The sequence below is a fragment of the Gymnodraco acuticeps genome, unplaced genomic scaffold, assembly GCF_902827175.1.
Source record: "Gymnodraco acuticeps unplaced genomic scaffold, fGymAcu1.1, whole genome shotgun sequence".
NCBI lineage: Eukaryota > Metazoa > Chordata > Actinopteri > Perciformes > Bathydraconidae > Gymnodraco > Gymnodraco acuticeps.
In genome coordinates this window covers 330,579-340,763 of record NW_022992191.1, presented here as the reverse complement: position 1 = coordinate 340,763, position 10,185 = coordinate 330,579, and positions in this window count along the sequence as shown.

The window sequence follows — 10,185 nt, the reverse complement described above, 5'->3', positions numbered from 1 at the left end:
TGACATTTTGCTGGTGTGCAGCACCTACAAGAATTTTTATTTTGAAGTCGGTCAGCAAATGCAGCCTGGTTTAGGTGTATTGGTGTGGTGGAAATGAGGGTAAAAGCTTCCTTATGTTGTGAGGTGGTCACTCTAACTGCATGGCAATATTAAACCAGAGAAATACTGAAATGTGAATGTGAAATACTTTAGTTTGGCTCTTTTAGGCTACTTAAGATGTTTGAATGAAACAATTCAATGGGGGAACAATGGGGGGAAAAGCTAAAATTATAGAATTTCCTTGATCAGGGCTACATTAAAGTCAAAGAACCAACATTGTAATTCATTTCCATCTTTTTAACCATATTAAACCATGAACGTTTGACCTGATTTCAGAAAATGTCCACCATTCTCTGCTGATCAAAACACCTAAAGGAAGGCTTTGTGATCAATCATAATGTCATGATTTGGTTGTGATAGTGTTGATAGTTGATGGAAATGGTTCTGCCTGATCATCTGCCCTATGTACTGATTGCATCCAAACAGTCTTTTGCATTGTTTGCTTGATTAGATTAGACTGCTTCTCAGGGGTGGTTCTAGGGGGGCCAGGGGGGCCAGTGCCCCCCTAACACTGACCTCTGACCCCCCTGCGGCCCCCTAACAATGACAAGTTTTTAAAAAAAATTTTTAAATGTATATTTTCTGGTACTCGGTTTGCCAAAAACTGCAGGATTTTATTGCTGTAATGTGAGATTGTGCAGACACCCTTATGTAAAGTAGAGATGTAACTGTTCATTGCCTTTATTTTTATATAAATATGGTGTTAGTGCAAACATTGCACTATAACTTAAGCTGAAGCTAACAGTAATAACTATAAGATCTATCTGAAATAAATAAGTGTACTGAAACAAATACCAATAACTGTATTGCATTGTTTTCTTATGCGCAATTACTTCATACTGTCTAGTTCTCTTTTTCGTCCTGCATTTATTGTGCCCCCCTCAGAAAATAACTGGCCCCCCAGTGGCCCCCCCAGTCAAATTGGTCTAGAACCACCACTGCTGCTTCTTATTGCATTATTGTCTAATTACAGCAGGAAAAGGGCTTTGATCAAATAAATAGGTAATAGTTTTGGGACAAGGACCATATTACTTTTGTTTGAACAAGAAAAGTTGAGATTAAGGGGAAGGGAATTGTGAAGCTGACCGTTGAGCGGCCCAGACCAAGCAAGGAGGCAGACGCAGAACGTCCAAAAATATAACCCGACGGGGGCATTTATTAAAATCATGTGCCCAAAGTTCACAGCCTCAATCCTGCTGTTCTCCTTGCACACATCCTACCAGCCTCAAGGATCTCACACACCCTACCAGCCTCCCAACAGACAGGGAAACAGAGCCTAAATACACACACTAATCAGCACAACAAGACACAGGTGAGGGGGGGAGGAGACAACACAGGACACCAGGTGCACACAATTACCCGGCCTGAAGCAGTCAGTCCATAGTGACGAAGTTACCAATACATCTCCTCCGGTCAGCTGAAACTTAACAGCAGAAATACCAAGGACATGTCTATGAAGTTTGTAAAAATCAGGGCTTTGGAGGCTAATTTTGCTATGCTATACTATTTAGCTGGAGGAGAGCACTGAGGATTCAGATTCAGGAAGTTATATCTGAGAATCTTTTGTCATATGTCAGATGTTGGAGGAATGGCATGTGGTTTGAACTTTACAAGCATTTTCTGAGTCAGCTGTTACTGGGAGTTTATCAGTGTAAAGCTGACCCTGGGCCTGTACTCTGATAGCGGCACACACTTTTGCACAGCTGTGTGTGGAGGACGTGCATGTGGGACACAAACAAGTCTGTATTCCCACAGTCGTTTCAAATACAATGAAAAATTGTATTAGCCTCAATTATACAAGGTTACAACATTGAAATCACCTTAATTAGAGTTACGATGTTCCTAAAATGCAGGTTTGATAACTGGATTCAACTCTGAACATTACTTCCGGTCATCACCTCTCTCACACATTCCACCTTTCCATCACATGGAGGCTGACGTAATCCTCTGAAAACATACATGACATATGTCCACACACACACACACACACACACACACACACACACACACACACACACACACACACACACACACACACACAGGTGACAGATCGGGTGGTGTAAGGCATGGAGATCCTCCAGATAAGGCTACTGTTAATGAGTAACTCTGCTATTTCAGGTTGTTTGCTGCTCAGCGGCTGGAAAATTGGAACAATAACATGCAAACACGGAGGTAATGGCTCTGGTTCCAGGCAGGGAGATGCAGGGACCAACAGGGACCGGACCATAACACCAACAGGGATGGCTGGTACACCAGAAATTCGTTTAAAGCAGTATCTGTGTTTGATTTGGGGAAAAATACAACTTGCGTTAAGATAATGCATATTCAATGTATCTAACAGAAGACCAAACTTGCCTTGGAAGAGATGACAGAAATAACCACAAAATGTTTTTAAAGCAATTTTGGATTTTGTTACTTTCGGACAGAGCTAGGTGTTTTCCCCCCAGTATGCTAAGCTAAGCTAACCAGCTCCAGGCTGCAGTCGTGTGTTTGACTCATAGGTTTGACTTGACAAACAACTGAGTGTGTGTTATCAATATCCAACCCTCAGCAACAAGGAAAGTAAATGCCTATTTCCCAAAATGTTTAGATTTGCCCTTGATGGTCCATATTTGGAAATGTTCAGGCATAACTTTTGCTCTTTCTGAACCTCCCAGAAACCTGCAGGTCCGCTGCAACTCTTATTACTCATAAATCCAGGCTGAAGACTTATCTTTTTGTCGCTGCTTTTAATTTAAACTGAGCCGTTGCGTTCATCAGTAAAGTGGAACTTCTGTGTGAACTATTCATATCTTAAACTGCACTGTAACTTTTTATTCATGTATTTTTTCTTTTAATGTTTCTTTTATTATCTTTTCTTTTTAATGACTGTTTTGAAATGCCTTTGTCTGAATGTCTTTCATTTTTGTAAAGCACCTTGAATTGCCTTGTGTTGAAAGGTGCTATATAAATAAACATGCCTTGCCTTGCCTTTCATAAATCCAAATTGTGGTTTCTTCATCTTGTAGAAGTTGATGTTCCCATACTCTGCTTTCACCATCAAGATATTTTCTGAATTAGCACATAATACCTTTTTGATTGTTAGGGATTTCTGCACATGCATCATGTGATGAAGACTAAGATTAAGTCATATAACATTTTTCAAGGACCTAAACTGTCCACATCTAACTTTGGTCAGAAGCCAATTAAAAGAGATGAAAGAGGACAGATTTCTGCTAGTTAAAACCAAGAAGGATACACTATTGGATTCTTTCCCATAACAGACCCCCCGTCTGTTATGGGAAAGAATCCAATAGTGTATCCTTCTTGGTGTATCCTTCATTCTGCTCCCCCAGCAGAATGATGCCGACATCCCTCCTGATAAACCCAGAGTAAGAACCTGGAACCGGGCCAGACTCATCTCACTAATGGACTGAGCTGCTCGGCTCTCTGCTTACAGAGATCTCTCACACAGTCAATATGTCGGAACATTACGGTTTCCATTTACGGTAACACGTGTTACAGTAACAACCATCAGGATGGGACTGTAGGTGGTTCTTGTATCAGAAAGTGACAAATCTACAGAATCACGAGCATGTTCTTATTGACAAAAAAAAGCAACAATGTAATTATGACTTCCTGAACAAAGAACGAAAACACTCGTTTTGAGGACTCATGGAGAACAAATACATCCTCATCTAATTTGGAGGACTTACAATGACTTATACAAGACACAATAAGTAATAATACTAATTACAAGAATAAGATCAATATGTTGTGGTTTACTTTGAAAGTACAGATGATGAAGTGTGTTTAGATTGTGAGATATAATGTCATATCGATTGAAATGAACTAAACTAATGGGAAATGGGTTTTTCTTTTAATCTATTAATGCTCAAATGTCCTTTTTTTCACTCCAGATGTTGTCCTCTGTCACAGAAACCAGCTGAATAAGAACAAAGATCAAGACAAAGGAAATAAGGTATGAGTGATGAGATCAATCTGCAGCGCCAGGAGCTGTTAATCACTTGCTTCCCCAATAATGAAAGTTTGATGAAAGCGTCAGAGCTATTGTTTGTCTGACGTGGTTTTAATGGGATGACAGAAGTTGTTAATGCCTTCAGAATGTATTTTAGGGTTTCCTTTATTGCATTTAACTCAGCCTCTGCACATTGATTGACAGCAATATCCCTTTGGAAACAGTAAATGTAATCATCCACATGTCCATACACGCCTATTTAACGTCTTCTCGGAAAACAGGTTGCAGGTTTGCACACACACTAAAACACAGTGTGAGAAATGATCCTTTCTGTCATTTGATTATGCCTATACAGGAGAACAAAGCTCTGTGCGCTCAACCCCAGCTCAAGGGTGATATCAGGGGGAGGAGAAAGAGGCGGAGCCACTGAATCATAACCAAAAATAATCCTAGAACATAGTGTTACCTTGTAATAACAAACAGATTAGATGGCACAAACCCCCAAAAGAACCCATATAAGACCAAAGAAAAGGGACTAACAAGCATGTCGGACCTCCCCATCAAATATAATACTTTAATGAGAATATTGTGCAGTTTTGTACACAAGCTACCCCCATCTGCACAGCTTTCCACTCTTTATACTTCCACTTACTTTATTGTATTATTCTGAGTAGTTGGTCATACTGCACAAAGGGTTTTTGGTATCATGCAAATAGTTTTCTATATAAGCTGTTAGGCAAACTCCTCTTCTGTATGTGTAAACCTAGTTGGCATTAAACCTGATTCTGATTCTAAATAATGCAACTTCATGATATTAAATGTTGATAAGTGCACATTAAGACCCTCAGTGTGCTCTATACGCTTGTTTATTTCAGCATGTTTTTTGACCATGTCAGCACTTTGCTTTGCATGTAAACGCCAAATAAGGAGCAGAGCCATGACGCCGGTTGTGTCCCGCCCAGGAATCTTTCAGCACATGTTCATTCAGTGGCACGAGGGGGGGTCGGTAATATGACATACTGTTTATTCTTATCCCCATATCTATAAACATTTATTGGTAGAAACATAAGATGGAGTTGCTCAAGAAGGGGGTGGGACAAACAGAGAGAGGGGATGGAGAAAGGGAGGTCTAAGGGGGGGGGGGAAATGTTTGTGAAAGTGTAGACGTTTGTGACCTCTTCGAAAAAAGGAGGAATGTGTGAATTTATAGGGAGAGTTGGAGAAAATACAGAAGAGAGTACAAAGAGGTACTAGAAAGAAAGTGATTGAAGGGCTGGAGGAGGAGGACAAGTGGGGAAGGGGGCGCGTGAGCATGAGGGCGGGGTAATTTGAGCCTTGTGTTTACCATGTCCCCAGAAACACATGAGTTCTTCGGACAATGTGTTCGAGAAGACATGCGGAAATCGCCCCCCTAAACAAACTTGTTCACTTTCGGTTTAGCTAATGAAGTGATGATGTTTTGTATTGGCTGTTATTGTTGTGCAATGATACACTTGTGTATTTTTATTTGACGTTAAAGATGTCATTTAAAGCTTATCAACAGATTAAATGAACATTCAAATTCCACATTTAAAAAGGACCTAAGCTGTGTTTTGTTTTTTCTATAAAAGTTTTAGAAATGTTTATGTTCCGTTTCAGGAATTTGTTGGTTTTCATCAATGAACAATCGACACTCCTTAAAGCTGCACAAATCATGCTTCACAACCACCAAGGAGATGTGTTTACGGTTTGGTTTGTGTTTGTATTTGTCTGTTTTTAGGTAGTAGAAAAGAGTACTGGCCAAAATGTCATGAAACTTGGTGGAAATGTAAAACCTGTGTCAAGGAAGAACATATTATATGTTGGAGTTGCTCCGCATGAAGGGGCGGCTGCACTGCTGCTTCTCCATTGGAGGCACAGCTTTGGAGGGGTTGCTGTTCTCGGAGTGCCTTTCTAGGAAAAAGGAATCCGTTACCAGGGTTGTTGTTGGTCTTGTCATTATTATTACTTTGTTCCTTTTTTTCATCCCTTCCTTTGGGAAATGTGCCTCTGATGAACTAAAACCATTTGTAAATCAAAATATGTTACATCATCATGATTTTGGATCTCTTTGTTTACGTCTCAGCTGGAGCCCGCCGTCTCGCACTGAGTTACACCTCTGCAGGCACAACAGCTGACTCCCTCAATGTGTCTTATCCGGCTCTTTGTTTACCCAGATCCTTTATATAACTTTTCAGAATCATCAATCCCATTATGGCAGGGTCCCACTGGGACAAAGAACATCTGTTTTCAACTTCATCTGATCATGATTGGAACAATGCCTTCTAAAGATATGCCGAGGATGCATGTACACAAGCAGTTACGCAAGAAAACACAATTTCACAATTCTGTCTATGTTTCTTCACTACTAAAAACTAGCAGTAGACAATCCTTAAGAATAAAAGAGATTTGACAGAGCAGTAATCCTGATCAGCTGAGCCAGCAGCTGAGTGTCTTTAAGTTCCTCCAAAACACTACTTCCTGTTTCAGGGAAGCGAGACACACACACAACTAGGATCTGAGTGTTTTTCACAACACAGCACATACTGTATCCTCTTTTCACAGTGTGTGTATTCTAATATGCACCCCCCCCCCCCCCTTGAATTTGACCACTAATAAAAGCGCCAAAGTTGCGGACATAGTTTGGGAGGGCTTCATCAAAGCGTATGATGCAACAGTGAGCTCTCTTTGAAAGGACATGTTATTGACTCAGCTGAGGAAGATGGTGGGAGAAAGTAAAAAGCTGAGAATTTGAGCTTTTTCTGTATAAAAAAAGACCCATTTCACAGTATAGGCTGAGTTTGAGTTGGTATGCTGACTGTATTTGTTGGTGTGTGTGTGTGTGTGTGTGTGTGTGTGTGTGTGTGTGTGTGTGTGTGTGTGTGTGTGTGTGTGTGTGTGTGTGTGTGTGTGTGTGTGTGTGTGTGTGTGTGTGTGTGTGTGTGTGTGTGTGTGTGTGTGTGTGTGTACTGTATGTGTGTGTGTATTACATGATCTATCACTCTTGTGAAGGTGTAGAATCTGACACATTTCTTCTTTGTGGACCTTTCCCACGAGGACGCTTCCTTTCTGTCTCTCTAAGCTCTTAGTGTGTGTGTGTTTTTGTGCATGTATCTGTCTTTGTACTGTAATACTGATCGGTTAAGCACATATAGATGCGTAAGTGGAAAGGAACGTATCAAATAGTCTCTCCAGTGGCCGGCAGGACTAGTTGAGTGGCTGTGTGAATGTGAGGCAGGGAACATTAAAGGTTAGACACCATATAAGATGCCTTAGCGCCTGTTATGAATGCAAATATGTTGCTGTTGCTGTCATGTTTTCCTCTTGGTATATTGTCTGGTCCTTTTCCCTGTGTTGTTCCTCCTGTCGTTAGTTTCCCTGGTGTGTCTAGTGTCTGATTGTGTTCACCTGTGACCCTTGTGTTTCTCCTCCCCTGCCCGGCTGTTTCTCGTCTTGTGATTACCCCTCCCTGTATTTAGTCTTGTCTCTTCCTGTGTTCAGTGTTGGTTCGTCTTTTGTTTGTGACTGAGTTCACCGTGGAGTGTTTTGTTGGTCCATGTGAGATGACGCAGCAACCACTGTAAGTTATATTCTTGTTTAATTAGACTTCTCAGTTTAATTTATTCGACTCTGTATAATTGTTCTGTAGTTATTGTAGCTAAAACGGCTAAATTGCTTTTGAGAGATTTTAAATCTCAGATCTGCTCAGGCGAAATCTGCTTCACAGGTCTCAGCTCTCAATCCTGCATTATAATATAGGCAGGGCCAGTCTATTGTCGCCCATCAGCTGTAGATAGTTAACTAATTAGAGGGGCGTGCCCCTACAGCTGTGAGAACTCAGCAATCAGGCGTCCATCTTAGGTAGCTCTTTCCTGGAGCGTCAGCTTTAGCGTCAGACAGCCGAAGACTGACAAAGACATTGGAGTCCTACGGGAGTAAGACTGACAAAGACATTGGAGTCCTACGGGAGTCACGAGGGAGGCAAAGAGGAGGCAAATCCTACTCTGATTGAGCTGGTGTCTTATTTCTCTTTTCTTTAGTTTTCTAACCCCTCATGCTATAATCATGTATATTTTCTCCATTCCTGTTCATGTGTCTTCTCGCAATTATCACTGGCCCCGTGTATCTCGTAATCGATATAACCGGCCTGCTCTCGTCTATCCCACATGCTCCACTGAGATCCAACATCTAGTTTCAGGTGGCCTGTGGAATTGCCAGTTAGCTGTTCCTAAGGCTGACTTCATCTCTGGCTACGCCTCCCTGCAATCTCTGGATTTCCTTGCTCTCACTGAGACGTGGATTACTCCATCCAACACATCCACCCCAGCAGCTCTCTCCACTGCATATTCCTTCTCCCATACACCCAGACCAACTGGCAGAGGAGGTGGCACTGGTCTCCTGCTCTCTCCCAAATGGAGCTTTTCCCTCTTCAAGCTACCTAACTTCACTCCTTCCACCTTTGAATTCCATGCCGTCACAGTAACCCATCCTATACAGTTAACCATTGTTGTTCTCTACCGTCCACCAGGCGCCTTGGGGGACTTCTTGGAGGAATTAGATAATCTCCTCTCACACATCCCTGAAACTGGCCCTCCCACTGTACTTCTCGGAGACTTCAACCTCCAGACGGGGAAGATAGACGAACTAACATCCCTGTTAACCGCCTTTGCTTTCTCACTGTCTCCGTCTCCACCAACTCATAAAGCTGGCAATGTCCTTGATCTCATATTCTCAAGGAACTGCGCTACTTCTAACCTCTCTGTAAACCCGCTCCACACATCTGATCACTTCTTCATTTCATTCTCTCTACCCCTTTCCAAACATAACAAACTAATCTCTTCTCATCCTGCACTTGTCCGCCGTAACCTTCGTTCCCTCTCCCCCTCTCCCCCTCTACCTTTGCCTCGTCGGTGCTCTCAGCCCTCCCTTCCTCTGACTCGTTCCAACTCCTGCCTTCAAACTCTGCTGCAGAATCTCTCCTCTCTACTCTCTCATCCACTCTGGACTCTCTCTGTCCTCTCACATCTCGGCAGGCTCGTCAGTCCCCTCCTGCTCCCTGGCTAAATGATGCACTGCGTGCTAATAGAACCGTCCTTAGGGCAGCAGAGCGGAAATGGTGGAAATCCAAACACCGTGACGACCTCCTAACCTATCAGGCTCTCCTCTCCTCTTTCTCTGCTTCGATCTCTCAGGCAAAAAGCACTTTCTTTCAAGATAAGATCCAATCTTCCTATTCCAATCCCAAAAAACTATTTTCCATCTTCTCCACCCTCTTGGACCCTCCAAAAGCCCCTCCCCCCTCCTCACTTCTGCCAAGCGACTTTGTTACCCACTTTGAAAAAAAGGTTGATGATATTCGCTCTTCTTTTTCTGACTCACCTTTACTCACCGCTGGGTCACCAGACCTTCCTTCCACCAACACACTAACCTCCTTTTCCCCTCTCTCTCCAAGTGAGGTTCTTACCCTCATTACCTCTGCCCGCCCTAACACCTGTCCTCTGGACCCTATCCCTTCAAACCTCCTTCAGACTATCGCTCCTGATATTCTACCGTTTCTTACCCATTTCATCAACACTTCTCTAACTTCTGGTCACTTTCCAAACAGTCTCAAGGAGGCAAGAGTAAACCCTCTCCTAAAGAAACCTACTCTCAACCCGTCTGATGTTATAAACTACAGGCCTGTCTCTCTCCTCCCGTTCCTGTCTAAATCACTTGAACGCGCTGTCTTTAAACAACTCTCCTGTTATCTCAATCAGAACAACCTTCTGGATCCGCACCAGTCTGGTTTCAAGGCAGGTCACTCCACAGAAACTGCTCTCATTGCTGTCACGGAGGAACTGCACACTGCCAAAACTGCATCCCTCTCCTCTGTCATCATCCTGTTGGACCTGTCTGCTGCATTCGACACGGTGAATCATCAGATCCTCCTTCGCACTCTCCAAAAACTTGGAGTTTCAGGCTCTGCACTTTCCCTCCTCACCTCATATCTGAAAGACCGTACCTACAGGGTGACTTGGAGAGGGTCTGAGTCCGACCCTTGTCAATTAACTACAGGGGTCCCTCAGGGCTCTGTTCTTGGTCCCCTCCTCTTTTCCCTGTACACAAACTCG